Source organism: Rhinatrema bivittatum, chromosome 2 (genome assembly GCF_901001135.1).
Source record: "Rhinatrema bivittatum chromosome 2, aRhiBiv1.1, whole genome shotgun sequence".
In the NCBI taxonomy this organism is placed as follows: domain Eukaryota; kingdom Metazoa; phylum Chordata; class Amphibia; order Gymnophiona; family Rhinatrematidae; genus Rhinatrema; species Rhinatrema bivittatum.
In genome coordinates this window covers 453,337,588-453,355,728 of record NC_042616.1, presented here as the reverse complement: position 1 = coordinate 453,355,728, position 18,141 = coordinate 453,337,588, and the positions used below count along the sequence as shown (strand labels likewise).

At 42.7% G+C, this 18,141-nt stretch overlaps 1 protein-coding gene across 2 annotated transcripts in view; it reads right to left on the bottom strand.

Annotated features, from left to right (window-relative positions):
- The window catches only part of LOC115084939 (suppressor of cytokine signaling 1-like), a 225,994-nt gene that overhangs the window by 77,437 nt on the left and 130,416 nt on the right, over positions 1 to 18,141 (bottom strand). The window contains exon 3 of one of the 2 annotated variants that reach the window (XM_029590378.1): positions 9,866 to 9,953. The exons of the other annotated variant lie outside the window; for it this stretch is intronic. The gene's annotated coding sequence lies outside the window, so the exon portion shown is untranslated. The remainder of the gene's footprint in view (positions 1 to 9,865; positions 9,954 to 18,141) is intronic. 2 annotated transcript variants of the gene reach the window in all.

Genomic DNA, 18,141 nt, shown 5'->3' with positions numbered 1-18,141 from the left:
ATAGAAGGAACATCTAGCAAGCTGCATTGAGCTGACCTTAGAGTCCTTGTTGGCTATAGTTCCGTAATAAAGCATTGGTCCAGGGAAATGAGGTTGCGTTAAGCAGTTTATGGACCATCACACAGACTTTATACTCTATTCTGTAGAAAACAGGAAGCCAACGGAGATTATAAAGAAGAAGGGGTAATATGGTCCTTGTGTGACTTTCCCTCACTGAGCCTTGCCAGTAGCATTTTGTAAAAGCTGCAGCGGTCCAAGCGAGGATGTTGGCAGGTCTGAGTATAAAGCACAACAATAATCTAATGATGGTAACATTATGTCTTGTACCAATAGGCGGAAGTCAAAATATTCTAGAAGATGTTTCATGCCACAGAGCACCCTGAGGCGCAGATTCACTAAAGCTTTCTTTGCATTCTCTGTGTCTATGAGAAGAGACTTTGATGAATCAGGTCCTGAGTCTGAAAAACCCTGCTCTAATAAAGGTCTTAATATGATGGCAGAACCATCCTTGAGGCTTCTCACTCTACTTTTATCACAGCGGCGGTGGTATGGGCCTGCTCCCGCTGCTCTACTGAGGCGGTACCCCCCTCCCCAACCATCATTATGGCAGTAGGAAATACGCCACCTCCACTCATTCCCATCCTGATACTGCCTCTGCTGGGGTAATATGGTCTTTGTGTGACTGGTGGGAGGCAGCCAGTAAACCTCCCATTGCTGCATTACAGCCTGCTCGAAGGCTGGCACTGCTTTCAGCCACCGGACCCCTCATACTCGGGCTGTGGCAATAACAATTTTTTTTTTTAAAGTATCGTGGCCTTCTAAGTCTACTCTTTCCCATATTAACGACACCACCTGGGAAGCAGCAAAAGGTATCCCACCCTATTCCTCTGGATCCTCCTGACCACCTATGTAAGGAAAAACAGTTTTCTTTATTTATTTGTAGGTGAGAAAAATGAGAGAGACAGTGCGAGTAAGCAAGAAGAACTGAGCCTGGGAAGTCATAAAAGCAGCAGACTCTCAGGCCGATACGATATAGTGTGCTCAGCCTAGTGCACTTCTTAACGTGCGTTTGGACACACATTTTAGATACATTAGAATAACTCCCAATGCAATAATGGGATTAGCGTGTCCAAAATGCACATCGATACAAACATGTAGCTAATAGCATTCATCACATGCCAATGTCATGTAGCTGAGGCTATTAGCTATTTCTCCCAATGCAGAAAAACCCCTGGTGCCCAATGCACATTCGTTAACGCGGCAAACTTAACACCAGTCCCAGAGCTGGCGTTAAGTCTTATTGTGAGCCATGGACTCAAGAAAGAAACAAGAAATCCTGCTGTCAGCATCATTGCAATAGTAAGATCCACTGCTTGTGGGGACTGAAATTTATAAAAAAGGAAGGGCTCGTTAACAAAAAACAAAATTTGTGGGCACACAATATACACACTGCAGGAGTGCATGTATACTGTGCATGTGTGTTATCTGTGGCAGGATAAAATGGATGCTCGTACTGAGCGTCCGTTTTCCTAATCCTAGCAATGCCACATTTCCAGGGCACCCGGTACTTTTGAGCGCTAGGGACACCCAATTTGTCCCTTGCGCATCCTTTTTAGCGCGGCCACTAATTTACATATTGCATCCAGCGCCCAGGGGCTGTGGATGTCCGCACATTAGGGAAAGAGGCACTCAGCACGAGCGCGTGATTTACCACGCACGTTTATTGCACCAGCCCCTCTGTCTAGCGCACAGTCAATAGGAATGTGCTGGAGTGGAGGCGGTGGCACAGAGAAGAGAAAGCAAGCCACAGTCACAGGAAGAGAGGAGGTAAGCCAGGAGGAAGAACCTGGGCAGCGTTGGTGAGGCTTCTGTCTGAGGTCGCTAGGCTAAGCTCTGAGAGGGGCAGCTAGCTGTGGAACCAGTGAGTCACCGAGAGAGGGGCCAATACAGTACAGTGCACCCAGCCTAGCACACGTTTACACACGGTTAGGCGTGTGTTTTGAGAGTACTACACTAGCACCTAATGCATTAAGGCGATTAGCACGCCCAAAACACGCGCCCTAACAAATGCATAGCTGATAGCACCCATCACATGTAAATTCCATGCAGACGAGGCTATTAGCTATTATCCTTTGATGCCGGAAAGCGCTGGGCGGCCAACGCACACTTTTTAACTCAGAAAATTTTACTCCAGTCCCAGAGGTGGAGTGAAGTCAATTCTTGAGTTAAGGGTTCTTGAGAAATTAAAAAAAAAAAATGGTCCTCTATATTACGATGACATTGTGACACTTATTTACTGCTTGTGATGGAGAAAAATTGATGTATTTTGGCTGGATAAAAAAAAAAACAATTTTCTTATGGCCATACAATTTAGATGCAAGGGGCATTTAATATAAGACACTTCAGCAACCTTAGCAAAATAACAAAAAAAAAAAAAAATCAGCCTGAAGATAAAAGGACACTCGTATTGAGTGCCCGTTGCAACTGAGTGCTACAGATACACAATTCTCCCCTAGCAGGCCCTTCCTTTACACAGACCCTCATTTAAATACTGCATCCGGTGCCCAGGGAATGTGGCTGCACATGTGTTAGGAAAACAGGCACCTTATTGCATCAGCTGCAGAGTGGGGTGCCAAGAAGGTGTGGGAATGGGAAAGGGAGGGGGCTACTGAAGCCTGGAGAAAGGCTGAAAGCAAGAACTTTACATAATGATGCGGCAGTGCTGCTGTAGGGGCACTCACTGTAAGCACATGAGCAGCAGCATAACAGCAGAACGTGTGTGTCTTTTTCTGGGTCAGAGTGAAAGACATCCACACTTTCTGACACAAATTACGTACGTTGGTGTCTTTCTCTGAGACACACTCTCTCTGTCACTGTCAAACATAGACAAAGATACACCCACACACTGAAAGAGAGAGTGTGTGTGTGTATATCTTTTGTGTCAGAGAGACAGATATCCACACACATTCTCTTTCTGACACAACGTATGTTTGTATGTGTGTGTCTTTATGTCAGAAAGAGTGTGTGTGTACCAGACATTGGCTGGCAGGGTGGTTGTCTCATTACTTGATAACTGGTTCAAGAGTTGATTGCTTGGCAAGAGACTTAACACCAAATCGGTAATCCACAATACATATCATGGCGCCTGGCCCAGGCACGCAGGCAGTGCAGTCTTGAAGAACAAGTTCTCGTGGTCTGGGATACAAACTGGATATTCTGGAGGTCTTAGAATTACAAGAGGGTAGACAGCCTCTCAGTTCAGCACTCTTCTAGCTGTTACATCTGGGTGAGAGACTTCTACATCTGAGGCTGTCTGAGCGTATTGGCACCTTGCTGGACTTCAGTGCCATACCTTCCTGCATAATCACCATCTATCTACAGCAGTACAATAAAGCTTTTCATCTCCAGTGTCTGCTCTCTGAGCGTAGCCTATCGCTGTGGTTCCCCACGGGGCCCCTCCCCGTGGGAGGAGTCATCTCCACAGCGACTAAGAGTCCACACTATGCCCCAAACCCAACACTAGCCTGCCTGTTCTCCTCTAATTATGTTCCTAGAACTCCACTACCATGATGAGTGGGCATATAAGAGCTCATGATTTGCCTGTGGTGTAACTGGGGCTCATTTCTCTCACACATTAGGACTTATGGGACTGAGTCTAACCTTGATATTCCCCCTATTTGTCCCTTAGGAATACCTTTGCCTGTTTGTCCCCCAGCCCTTAATAATAATAATAATAATAATAATAATAATTCATATATTAATTTCAAGTCTAGTTTCTTTTTATTACATATTCCTGGATTAATCTCCACCACCAGGTTAACATTTCTGAAAATTAAAGTAACCAAAACCTATTAATATCTAGGCTCTAACTGCATAACTCTTTTCACATTTCAGCAGTTACAACCTTATAATTCCACAAACATAGGTTGCAGCTAAAGGGGTAGCAGTTCAGCCCCTTGAGATAAATATATACATTCCACAGTTACGGTACACCCAGCTTAAACCCAATTGGTGATATTCTAAATACAGGTCTTTAAACATACAGCTTCTTCTGTAGATGTAAATGCAGTTTAAACCTAATTACTCAATGCAAAAGCAGAGGGCCTTTCACACATACTTCACTAGTCACCAGGTTCCAGTCCCCAAACTACAAATGCAGTTTAATTAATCCCTTTTTCAAACCTAATTTCTTAGGCCTACAGGCCCAGCAAAAGCAGTGCTTCCACTTTCAACCACCAAAGCAATCTTAATTAATTATTATTATTATAGTTTATTCGATATGTTCCATGTTCCATGTATGTTCCATGTAAACCGCCTTCCCGGCGATAGTTTTCTCTGTTAATTGTGAACCGGAGTGATATGTATTGTATACAGGAACTTCCGGTATATAAAAACCTAAAAATAAATAAATAAATAATAAATTAATAACTATTAGTGCAGTTAGTATAGCTGTGTTTAAAAAAGGATTGGATAAGTTCTTGGAGGAGAAGTCCATTACCTGCTATTAAGTTCACTTAGAGAATAGCCACTGCCATTAGCAATGGTTACATGGAATAGACTTAGTTTTTGGGTACTTGCCAGGTTCTTATGGCCTGGATTGGCCTCTGTTGGAAACAGGATGCTGGGCTTGATGGACCCTTGGTCTGACCCAGTATGGCATTTTCTTATGTTCTTATGTTCTAGTGGGTTGAATCATACAGCTCCTACAACTGCATTGCTGCACCTACAAATCCTTTACTATTGGGTTTAGCACATAATTTCCTGGGTTACGCTGCAATACTTTTCCCATCCACCACACAAACCATTCAAATATAAATCTGTGAAATATAGCTTAAATAATGCAGAGGCTTAGATAGTGCTGAGAGGATTCCCTTCTATGTATACAGTTTAGTCTAGCAATAAATCCAATCCCTCTGAAGAGCAGTAAACCAGCTGCCACCTACAAGGGTTTTTCCTTTCATCAAAACTGCTAAGACAGTGACCTACTTTCAGCAGTGGCTACAACTCTGCTTTTCTCATAGTCAGTATGTAACATTTCCCTAGTCTGGTTTGCTCCTATCTACTTAAATTCTTCCAAACCTTCGTTAAATGCAAAGCCAGGTTCCTTTCATAATAACTGAGGACATAAATTCAGCTGAGCATGAAACTGGAAAGCACCTTAGGCTCTGGCTCTTGATCCTTTGAGGCTTCTTCCATTGTGGGCTGAGCTGACTTCCTCCCCTTGCTCCTTTGCTGCCTTTTTACGTCACTTGGCCCAGTAGCCATACGAGCTTGCATATATAAGCCACTCAGCTTACTGTGGCCATGTATGATGGTTGCTAGAGAACACATATAGAGTTCTCTTTAGCCAAATCTTTGTTTGTTGCTTGTTGTGGTTTTTTGGCTTTTATAAGAGTATTCCATTTCTTTTTTTACGTCACTTGGCAGCCTAGAGCTGTGATTCTGCTGAGTTTTCTGACTCGGCTCTTTCCTCCAAGAAGCCAGCACTGGGGAAGTGTAGTTCTTTAGGGGCGGCCATCTTAGGTCAGCATTAACTGCTCCATCACAGGGGTCCTGCCTTGAAGTTTTACATTCTATCTTTTCCTGCGCAGGGACTACACAAACTCCTAGTGATTATCACTAGGAGTCTGTGTAGGAAAAAAAAAAAGGAGAAATTTATGCTGGAGATGTTTTGGCAGGTTCCAGGTCACATAATGTACGTCTAAAGGGTCAGCTTGAAGTGATTTTGGGAGCTGTTGAAGCACATGCTGCAGGTAAAGTACACAAGGGAGTAAGACATATACCGAAGGGGCTGGTTTTCAAAAAATCCCCAGGGCTTATGTTTTCCTGCAATCCGTCCCTGCTTCCAAGCCTGTCTATATGCTTCTGGAGGAATGGCCTCCAGAACGGGATGCAATATTCTATGAATGGTCTTACCAAAGATTTGTACAGAGGCATTATCACCTCTCCCTATGCATCCGAGCATCTCTCTGGCTCTGGCCAGGGCCTATTACACTATTTTGCTCCCTTGAGAACTTCAGATACAATTACCCCAAGCTCACTCTCCTGGTTGGTGCACGTCAGTGTTTCTACCCCCCCACCCCAAACTGTCTAGCACTCACTTGGATTTCGCCCCCCCCCCCCCCCCCAAATGTATTACTCTGCAATTTTGCATTGAAACTTAACTGCCAACACTCAACAACTCCTCCAATGTCCTTAAATCAATTATTTTGTTTAGTCCCCCAGGGGTGTCCAGTCTGTTGAAGATCTTAGTTTGATCTACAAAAGGCAAAAACATCTCCCACAACTCCTCTACAATATAACTCACAAAGACACCGACCAGAACCAGCCCCAGGATATATCCCTGAGTCAACCCATCAAAGAAATTGACCAGAATTGTTTGACATAATCTCCCTTCGGTAAAACCATACTGCCTCGGTTCCTACAATACATCTTTACAATATTTTTTTCCTTTGTCCTCATGCCCACGGGAAGAAGCTCCCCGCGATCATTCAGATGAGGGGTTCTCAGTGAAATCTACAAAAGGGTCTGGTTTTCAGGATGTCAACAATGAATGTGTATAATATATATTTACATGCAAATAACACCTAAGAACAAAGTTATTATGCATAGCATTCTTACCCTGAAAACCAGACCTGGTTGCGGCCCTTGAGGCCAGAGTTGAGAACTCCTTGTTTAGATTGTAAGTGAGCACTTACAATCTAATTCAGGGCTTCCAAAATTCATCCTAGTGAAACCCTAGTCAGGTTTTCAGAATACCCACAATGAATATGCATAAGATAAAGTTGCAAATACTGTGTAACATACCACTGACCATGTGCTCCTGCTTTGCGATCCAGATACGTTTGCTGAATCCTACAGTATGTTGATGTCCTCCAGAATGTCTCAGCATCTAGCTTCTGCTCTACACCCCCTCTACCAAGGGTGCTCAACTACCTCTGGGTTTTATAGGCCTCACTTCCTGAACTTCCTGTGGTGCTAGCTGATGATGTCAGTACTACTCCTGTACATATATAGAAACACATCCACTCGCCTTAGCAACAGGTCTTGATTCCTGCTCCTGAGTTTGGTTGCCGTTCCTGCCTTTGACTACTCATTGTGACCTGGTCTTGTTCCCAACTTCTTGCTGCTCGCTGCCTGTCCAGACTTCAGATGGACTCTCGCTGGTGTATGAACTATGCCTGTCTTGACCTCAACCCGACTCTCTCCTTTGTATGAATGCTGCCTATCCCAACCTCTGCCCAACTGACCACACAGTGCCTCAGCTCCAGGTACATGACAGCCATGACGTACTAGGTCTCCAAGGTATGCAAATATATCTCAAATATTCTTTCTGGATATCCTAAAAACCCCAATCGGACTGACTGTGAGGTCATCAAGATGGGTTTGGGAAGTTCAGTGTTAAGAGTTATGGCAAAGTCAATGGCCAATCTCCATTGATTAGGGTTACATTATTAAGTTCAGTTCAGACACTACTATTTGGATCCTCCATTGGAACTCTAGTTTTGATTTGAGTTGTTCTCAGGATAATGCTCAGTTACTTCCTTCCTTATGTTAATTTTCATCACACAAATACACAACACAAAATATTGGTATGTTGTGTCTTCTGCAAGCTCTTCTTTTCATTACCTTCTTGGTGCACTTTTTTTTTTTATTATCTGTTTATACCTTTTATAAGCATATTCATCAAGCAAAACATTACTTGAGTAGAAATACAGGTGACACAAAGAAAAGAAAATTTTTCAAGCAACCATATTACAGGAAATGACTTATTGTCATACCTGTCTAGCAAGCCCTCCATTATGATCCAAGATTACACAACTTCAGGAAATATAATATATTACCAAGTAATTTAACTATAGGACAGTTACATTTTCTTGAGAGATCTAATTCCCACCACAAGAGCGCACTTATTCAGGACCTGGTGAAGAGCTAAGCAATGGTCTACCGTTACTTACTAAGAATTCTGTTAACTGAGATGGTTGAGTAAATATATATGTGTTACCTCTATGCTTAACTAAACATTTACATGGAAATTTCAATATGAAAAACATCCCTAATTGCACTGCTTGAGGTTTTAACAATAAAAATTGCCTTCTATGTTTTTGGGATTGCCTAGAAAAATCCGGAAACATCTGAACTTTGCAACCCACAAATTCCTCTGATCTATTTAGGAAATACTTTCTGAATACCCAATCTTTATCAGACTCTAACATAAAAGTCACCAGCATTGTTGATGGTTTCGCCAGGTTACTCTCAGAATCTTCTACTATCGCAGATACATTTATACTTGGTGCTTGTACTGGTTGTAATTCCTGCATTAAAATATTCTCGTTGTTGTTTTTCCTGGTGACTTTCTTCAGTGGAGGGAGGTAGTATATCTTAGAAATAATAGGTAATGTAGCTTCAGGTAATTTAAGCAGGTAATTTAGAGCTCCTGGATGCAGGTATTTCCGCCAAAGTTGCATTGGTGTTGACATCGGAAGCTTAGGATAATTGATACATCGAATATTTTTGCTCCTTGAAATATTTTCCAAATTCTCAATTTTAAGCTGTAAGACATGATTTTCCTTAACCAAAGCATATTGTAGATCATTTACCTTTCCCAGGACAGCTTTAACTGTTAACAGTTCACTTTTGATTTGGACATTTTCTGCTTCTATTTTATCAACTCTTATTTTTTGTATCTTTCACTGTATTCAGCAAAACTTCCATTTGTGTCACCATATTCTTATTTATATCATTTATTGCTTCCCAGATGAGCTCCAGTGTAAAAGTTTGTGGCCTTACCAGAGTTTTGAGTTGCAGTGAAGGGAAATCAACCAAGCTTTCTCCAGGCCCCGCTCCTGCCGCTCTGGTGGGTATTTCGCCAGCTCCAGGGTTGAATTGCTGGGCCGCAGCAGTTTCCAGCAGGGCTTCATGCCTCGTCGGAGATTCCATCGGGCTGGCGTCCTCAGACAGCCCCAGGTCTCCTCACTCCTGCAGGAGTCTTACGGCTGGGTTTGCTGGCAGCGATCTCTCCCCAGGGGAGAGTGATGTGATCAGTTCTGGAGCGCAGGAGGGCTCCTCTTCCCCCTTCCTATCGTTCAGCGAACTCTCTGCCCCTAACTCCGTCCTACGGCGGAAATGGGCGTCCATCGGGCCCACAATTGAAGTGGCCACCGTCGCGTCCAAGGCCTGACGCTCCTTGGCCCTTCTTTTGCGGGCAGAGTGAGGCATTTTTCAGCTGAAACTTTCCAGCGGTAAGCAGGAAGCTCAGACCCGTCACGCTACCGACACCATCTTTTTTTTAAACAGACAGCCATTACCTCGTTAATCCCACCAATGTGTCTCTATTTTAATGTTTATATTTGATCAAATGATTTTTTATTTATTTATTTTAGAGGAGGTTTAATCGTCCTGGTTTGGCCAGGGTTCAAACAATTTTGTGAGTTTATCTTGGCCATCTGACAGATATACCTCCTGCCTTCCAGTTCTCTTTTAGATTGTGAAATCATAATATTTCTTGGATGTCTGAGAGACTTCGCATCTGGTTCATGCCTCAAATTACATTCAAGGCATGTGGTAATGATCAGGTAAAAAAAACCATCTTTGTCCTGCCTTAATGCTATGGTATTTGCACCAACTGAACTGCAACTTTAATGATGCGTAACAACATTACACTCTAATTTACTATAAAATTCAAAATGAAAAGTAAAAAGGTATGTCTTACCAGCAGTCACAAATTATTGGCTTCGCTCTCATTCAATTCTTTTTCCATCTGTTCATTTCTGATTCTTAATAAGACCTGCAAGGTCTGCATACCTAACTTGTGCTCTCAGCCCTAACACTACGACTGGCTGCATATTTAAAACGCAATGTATACCTTTCTGCTGCAAGCGTTTTCCCATCTTCTTCCATCAATGACAGTTCTCTGTCAGTTCTCTTCTAATACAGGGCTCAACGTTCGGGTTCTAAAAAGATCAGAACTAGAATAAGGGCAACAGAAGAGAAGTGTACAGTTCTGAGAACCCTGCCTGCTCCTTCAGAGCCTGGTGCACGTTTATGCACTCTGCTCTGAGGTATACACTCACCAGAGCAACCTAAACCTTTCATTCAGACTGGCCAATTCAGGCATTTCCAGTAAATATATCCCCCGAAACATGAGCACATTAAGAAAATAAAGTCAGAATCTGTACTACGGCCTCTACAGCATATGCGGAGTAATAGCAAGAGGAGGAGAGTTAGCAGGTTTTCTTACAGTAGTTCCCAATCTTTTCTTCGCAGGACCATCACAAAACGCTGGCATCAAGTGACTATGTCATACTATTTAAAGGGGAAAAAAAAACTCATGGAGGTGCAAACCATAATTGCTGTCTAGTGACACCACAACCAGACAACTAAACATATTCTCATTTTCAAGATTTTAGGTACTATTGTAATATCCAATTTGGCTAGCATGGAGGCTAATGTCATAAAGAGCACTATGCTTTGCGCACACCGGTGCATGGTTGCTTTTTTTGTGTGCAAATTTTACTCCCAATTTTACAAGATGTTTTACATACAAAAAAATGTGTATACAAAAATGTGCATGCAAATCCAGCATTAGCAAGTGCATTAGTTAAAGCCCTGAAGGCTTAATGCTAGGGGAGGGAGGTTGTTGATTTTTTTTTTTTTAACATAATGTAACTTCGGTCTAAGTTGGAGCAAAGTTAGCTCACATTTCTGGGACTAGAGTTAGTCTATGGTGCTATGTCTGGGTTTTCCCAAATTTAGAGCTCCTGAATGCAGGGTCCTTAACTCAGGGTCTCCCAGGTCCAAGGTGCACCACGACACCTGAGACCCCCAGATCAGGGACCACACTGGCACAGCACAATAGATTAACACTTGAACCAGAAATGTGAGCTAACTTTAAATTTCCAAGCCTAAAAACACAGGTTATGCACTGGGTTAACCAAGACTGGGATCCTCTTTGGGGCAGGCACTTATAGAAGCACAACTGTCACCACCATGCAACACTCGCTGTACATACAACTGTTTCTAGCTGTCACCTAATACGTCTCCAGATCTGTGTAAGGCCTGAGTGAGCAGCTAGCTGCAGAACTGCTGGCCAGGCAACAGCTGTATGACAGCAGCATTACAGGGGAGTGGGAGGGAAGGCAGGCCTTACGCAGCAAACCTGAAAAGCATGAGGTGACCGTGATAGGCAGTTGTACATTCAGAAAGCACTGCACAATGATAACAATTGTGCTACTCTAAATGCCTTCCCCTAAGAGCTTACCTAGTGGTAGACAGTTGCACATCCAACAGTTCTGCACACAATGGTGACAACTGTGCTAAGTATCTGTCTCAAAGAGAAGCATTTTAAAAAAACTTTATGCCTGTCTAGGGCTTCTTGTCAGTTGTTTTTTTTACACACAAATCACATTTATGCACATAAATAATCTTTTATACGAACTAGGCATATGTTGCATGTGCACAATTTTGTTAGGGCACTTTTTTTTTAAGCCGTAGTTATTTGCATGCCATTAATTTACCACATCTGGAAGACTTTTTTTTTTTTTAAATCATATACATAAAGAAAATGCAGGCTGAATTTCCGTACATATTTGTACACACGTCTTATTACATCGGCCTAATGGAGAGAGCAATTTGGTTTAATGCTGATATTGCCAGCGGGACACACTGTGCCTCGCTCCAACATAATGCCACTAAAACAGCAGAGAGTTTACACGCTGTCTAATTGCCTCTTCTTGCTCACCTTTCCTCCACATGGTGATTTATTTATTTATTTATTTAACAGTTTTATATACCGACCTTCATAGTAAATAACCATATCGTATCGGTTTACAATTAACAAGAATAAAAAACTGGGGTAACTATTCAAGTAAACGAAAGATAAACAGTAAGTAGGAATGAGTCAAAGTTACAATCAACAGGGAAGAGAATTTGGAAGCTTGCAACAAGCTGGAAAGAAGATAAGGCAGGAAATAAATATGAAGTGATGCCATAGGGCGTACGGGTTAAAGCTTAATGGTGCTTTAACCTGGGAGAGTCAGAGTCCATTCGTGAGTATAATCACGATAAAATAAGTAAATCATGATAAAATAAGTAAAGCACCTGCTATGTCTGTGGGCTCGTACTGAACACTTCCTGAGTTTTAATCCACTCTAAAACAGATTTGATGAAACAATAACTAAAGTGCACCGGGCTGCTTTTAGTCTTTGTTATTTTTCGTAAGGCTCTGCTCTGCGGCTCATGCAGATGCATGGCTCATAAAGCAGGACGCCCGTCTAGCAGTGAGAACAGGGAACTGTAAAGCAGGGAAGCCTCTGGGGCTTGACTTCAAGCATTTGTATTTATTTACGTTTATAAACTGCCCATACCCAAGCCCTGGGCCCTTCAGCAAAGTCCCTTTTGCACTTTATCCAACTTTAACGTGAGTTGAAAGATAATAACCCAAGTCAAACAGCTTTGACTGGGGAAGAGGGAAACAAGCCTAAAGCATCGCGGGGTACATTTTCCAAGCGCGTGCATCAGCTTTTCGGTCCGTGCAAACAGCCATTTTTAACGCATGTACATGGTCTTTGAAGATGGCTTCCTGTGCAATTAAAAGCAGGCACCCATACTTTCAGTGCTGGCCAATGGTGTAACGTACGCACCTGAGCAGCACGCTCACTGTGCACTGTGCACGTACGAGGCCAACGTTCAAAGCCATTTAGCCAGACACACAAGATACGGTACATGCCTAAACAGGATCACCACAGTTCTAGTTGTTGTATTTATTGCACTCCCGTTCCATGTAAATCAGCAAGATATGTGCTCATATAAAAACCTTAAATAAATAAATAAATAAATAAATAAATAAAAATAAACAGCAAGTTCTGAATACTCCACATACTTACTTACCTGCCCAACCTTTAGCTGAATAAGCACGGGGTGTGTCGGGGGCATACCAGGGCTGGAATAAGTTGGCCGAACAACATCCGGTATTTGAAGTTAGCAGAATAAGTTAGGCAGCTATCTCCAACGTGACAGTGAGCAAAGTTTATGGCTAACCAGAAACGTGTTCCGGGATAACCTTAGCCTTAACCGGCTATATTCAAAATACACAGCTGGTTAAATATCAATGGCCTAGTACAAAAAGAAAATGGTATGCAGGCCTGGCGGCCAAATCCATACCCTCCACTCAATGTTCCAAACAAGGTGTCTTCCGGTCCAAGACGTCCCCACCACCCAAACCCCTAGGTACTCAAAAAAAAAAAAAAAAAAAGAATTAGGTTATCGGCGCCAGCTGCCCCCTCCCGGTTCTGAACTTTCTTCCCCCATCCTGACCCTAACCCTTCCGGAATGTTGAACATGTAAATCCACAATTGGATCAGGACACTCTGCTTCTGCGACGCGGGATAGGAGGATGTATACAAATAGAGAAAAAGACCCTGAAGATAAAACAGTATAAAAGGGAGACCTGGACTGGTCCAGCAGATGTCATCTCAAATGACCTGCGATCCCAAGTAAGGACTGGAATCATGTCGCTTCATTTTATTACGCAAAGCTTATTGATCCAAGTTTCTTGGGTACCAATTTATGGACGATGGCAAAGTCTGAAAAGAAGAGAGACCTGCTTTCTTTGTTTTGTGGGTGAGAGAGAGAGAGAGAGCCAGGGGCCAGGAGGCAAGGCACTACCTGCAGCCTGTCTTTGGGCTGAGAGAAAAAAAAAAAAAGGAAAAGGAATTTCTTTCTGCAGGAAGTTTTTTTTTTTTAGCGAGTTAACTTGGCAAGATATCAATCATCCAGTAAACTAAAACAAATACAGTCCGTTGTTCTGTAGAAAGGGCAAGTAAGGTCATTTTTAGATAACTTTGGTTTTATTGTACTTTTGGTTAGCTGACAAGTACTGGTCTAGATGCTTACATTCCATCGGTATCAGGCAAACTGCATTATAGGGTAGAAATCGGAAGAATGATTGGGATTTTACTGGGAAGAGACAGGGAATTTTAATTTCATTTTGGTGACATTCTCGGATAGCCACAGTGATCTCCTAGTCTGCATGGAGCGTGGGAACGTCATCGTGGATTCTTTACATGTGCCACCACTGCATCATCACCCAAGGACCAGACAGAAAAATGAATCTAAAACTCTCAGTAAATGTGCAAGGCTGGACTGAGAAGTTATATGCTAATTTCTAGGCACAATTTAAATGAGATTGCAAGAAAACCATTTTTAATTTGCTTGAACCAAGAACTGAAAAAAAGAGCAGGGTCTGTGATTTTTTTGTCTATAAGTTGCAAAAAGCTAATTTTTCTACTTTTCAAATGCTAAAAAATGATTTTATTTATTGTAAAGGACATGTATTTTGTCTCCTATATAACATAAGAGTCTACATGTGTTATCAAAATGTGAAAGTACTGGTTTTGATTGCATTTCTTGTAATACTACTTTTATTTATTTATTTTTTTAAATCTGCTCCAGGCTCTGCGCCCCATCTCCAGGAGAACCCATTCTAAATCCCACTCTTGAGAGATGGAGCTATTTATCTAACCCCTTCCTCTGGCATGGGCATAACTGATAAGGGGGTAAGAGATTTATACAACTCTTAATTCAATTCATCCTTCAAACAGATTTAAAATAGATTATGCTACAGAAAGAAAGAGTTAATTTTTTAGATATCAATTTCAATCTGCAATGGACAACTATAAATATTTAAATAGAGAAAACCAACTGATAGATGTGGCTACCTTCACAGTTCCAGCTGCCAACCTTCACACAGAAAAGTCCATTATTCATATCCAAGCCACACGGGGCAAACATCTGAAAGTCCTGACTGAATGCTTGAAACAAAAAGATTACAACCCTAAAATTCTCTCTCCAGGAAGATTCCCTCTTCACTTAAAACACTCACAGCAAAGCTTCTGCAGTATCATGAAAGGAAAATCACTGAGCAAGTGCCTACAGCCATTACTCCTGGAAGGTGAATCACGAAAAAGAAAAACAGTCCCTGCTCCTCCAGTACTGACCTTGCAGCAACTACCAAATCTGAAGCAAAAACTAGTGAGAAATAAGTTTGCAAACTCTAAAAGAAGAAACTGGTACAAAATCCTGCAAGACACCATGCTGCAAGCTATTTCAGAAGATCCCCAGAGTTAGCCACACGGGAAAACACTGAACAACAGGATCTAACTGTGTGTGTGCGTGTATACACACACATACATACATTAAGCAGTGTAGAAAATGAGAAGAAGGATGCTATACTGGCCAGAAGTTAAAGAGAAGAATAAGTCTACACAGAAACAAAATTGCACGTCACAGAGAGCAAGGCAACACCTCCGTGGGGGAACATTTTTCAGGATCAAATCATTGCATCAATGGAAACTCAAAAAACAATCTAGGAAGGCAAGACATTTGATGTTAAAATGATCCAACATTTCAAAACTAATATAAAAGGACTTAACAGGGACTTGGGTTTTTTAACTCACTATCAGACATACATGCAATACACTAGCGCGTCCCTAGCGCCTCTTTTTTGATAGGAGCGGCGGCTGTCAGCGAGTTTGACCGACGCTCAATTTTGTCGGCGTCGGTTCTCAAACCCGCTAACAGCCACAGGTTCGGAAACCGGACGCCAGCAAAATTGAGCGTCCGATTTTCAACCCACGAGCCGATTTAAAATTTTTTTTTAAAAATTTAAAATTTTTTTTTTACTTTTGGGACCTCCGACTTAATATCGCCATGATATTAAGTCGGAGGGTGCACAGAAAAGCAGTTTTTACTGCTTTTCTGTGCACTTCCCCGGCGCCGGCAGAAATTAACGCCTACCTTTGGGCAGGCGCTAATTTCTGAAAGTAAAATGTGCGGCTTGGCTGCACATTTTACTTATTGTATCGTGCGGGAATAACTAATAGGGCCATCAATATGCATTTGCATGTTGCGGGCGCTATTAGTCTCGGGGGGGGTTGGACGCGCGTTTTCGTCGCGCTATTACCCCTTACTGAATAAGGGGTAAAGCTAGTGCATCAAAAAAGCGCGTCCAAATGCCGGCTAACAGTGCGCGCCACCGGAGCTCACTGTACTGTATCGGCCTGATAATTGTGTGGCTCTCTATCACTTTCTTATCAGGCTAACACATCGATCCCACTGCCCCTCCTTCTCATTCACAACACCATCGCAATGTAATCTACTGTAACAGTAGCCATGCTCCCTTACCAGTATTTATATCTTGTTCCAGCCAAAGGGACAGATTTTGCATTTGTGGATCCTCCCCAGGTTTGGGCCATTTCCCCCTGTTGTGGGATTGGTCAGTATTCCCCTTTATAAACTGGGTTGTGCACAAGGAGGATGTGGGCTGAATGTAGTTTTTGGTTGACGGTGGAAGGTTTAAGCTTCCTGGTGGATCCCTTAGGCCCCACAGCCTCCTGCAACCTGGGATTTTTTTCAAGCACAGGAACCCTGCTACAGCCTTCACAGACCTGCAAGGGTTCTGTCTTGTGGAAGAACAGAGAAGAGTTGGGATGTTTTCTGACCAGCTGCCAGCTCAGAAGGGCAAACCCCCTGACTGAGAAGACTGGATTTTTTATTTTCCTGGGCTCTGGCCCACTCAAAGCAGAGCCATCAGGGTAGCAGGGTACTACTTTGCTTTCCACCCAGTAAAAGTGGGGTGTGTGGTTTCCCTAGTCAGGACTGATTTTTGGAAGAGCTCTGTGTGAACAAGGTTTTTCCTTTTGCTTGGAGGGAGATGATTTTCCACCACCATCTACCTCCCTGTTTAATTTTTGGAGAAGAGAATTTTTTCTTTCCCATCACTGGGAAGGGACTTTGACACTTTCGATACTGCTTCAGAGGCTGAACTTGGACAGAGAGAGACTGAGACTGTAGCACTTGCAGGTTTCATCCTGTTTTTCCTTTTGATGGTTTTTTTTCTTTTGCCATGCTTTCTGGATTTTATTTTTCTGGAGTTACAGTACACTATTTTTGTTTGAACCCCACTCCAAGTCTCTGCCTATTTTCTTCCACCCTAAGGACCAGTCTGCTGAACTGCAGAGCTCTACCGGTGTGAGTACTACTGGGCGAGAGACTGATTGCTGTCCAAGGTTCCTACCCCCAGGAGCTTAGGGTCCCAGAGGCTTGTCTTCCTCCCCAATGGTTGGACCCCCAGCTTCCCAAGTGCTAATTATGGCAGAGAAGTCGTGTGAAGAGTGAAAGGTCCAGGCCAGTCAATGTGGCTCTGGGAATGTGTAAACCCTGTACAAGGAACCCAAAACTAAGAGAGGAGTTACACTGCGATCTACATATTTTCTAGCAAATGGTTTTTTTTACTCATGCCTTTCTTCAGACCTGAATGTCAGTTCCCAAAAGCTAGTCAAGAAATGCATTGTTAGTCCAATAAAGAGATATCACTGTATATACTTTTTTTTTTTTGTTTATTGACCTTTATTTTTGTGTAAGCCTCTTGGTAAAAGTTCATTGTGTATGTCTTATTATAAACAATTACCAAGGAAGAGGTCTGATGAGGCCAAAACAGCTCCCTGCCATAACAGAAAGAAAGAGATTGATGTTTCCTCCAACCTCTTGACACAAACAAAGCTGAGGATTGCATTTATTAGGAAAGCAAGCTTCCCACAGGCATAATTCTTCCTGTAATCGCAGTAAAACAACAACAATCAAAGCATTTCTTTAAAAAAAAAAAAGGAAAGGAAAGGAAAGGAAAGGAAGAAAGAAATCGTGCCACAGTCAGTCACAAATGGTGCAACCAGCCAGCTGTCAAGATTTGGCTTCACCCCCAATCCATTTCCTGCACAGCCTGCGGGAAAGCTGTAGGAAACACAGTAGCTTAAAAACACAAAGGCACCCAAGCATTTCTCCGTTAAACTTAAGACGCGTCGTTTTGTCTCTTGGTCGCCGTTTCTCACGTAGAGTCTCTCTGCTAAACCAAGTCGCTCATCATTCAGCATCAGAACCTGGGCTGCACAGAACTCCATGCTCATGCCCACCATCAATGCCACGCGTGCTCAGCTGCTGGTCACGGGACCTTCTTGACACCCTCAAGAGGCTGCAGAGCTGGCCTAGCTGCACCAAGCAAGGCGTCTTCTTACTTTCCCTCTTCGGGTATCGATCAGAGGAGAAGCTGATTTTTGAGGGTGGAACAAAACACAACATGACCCGGCA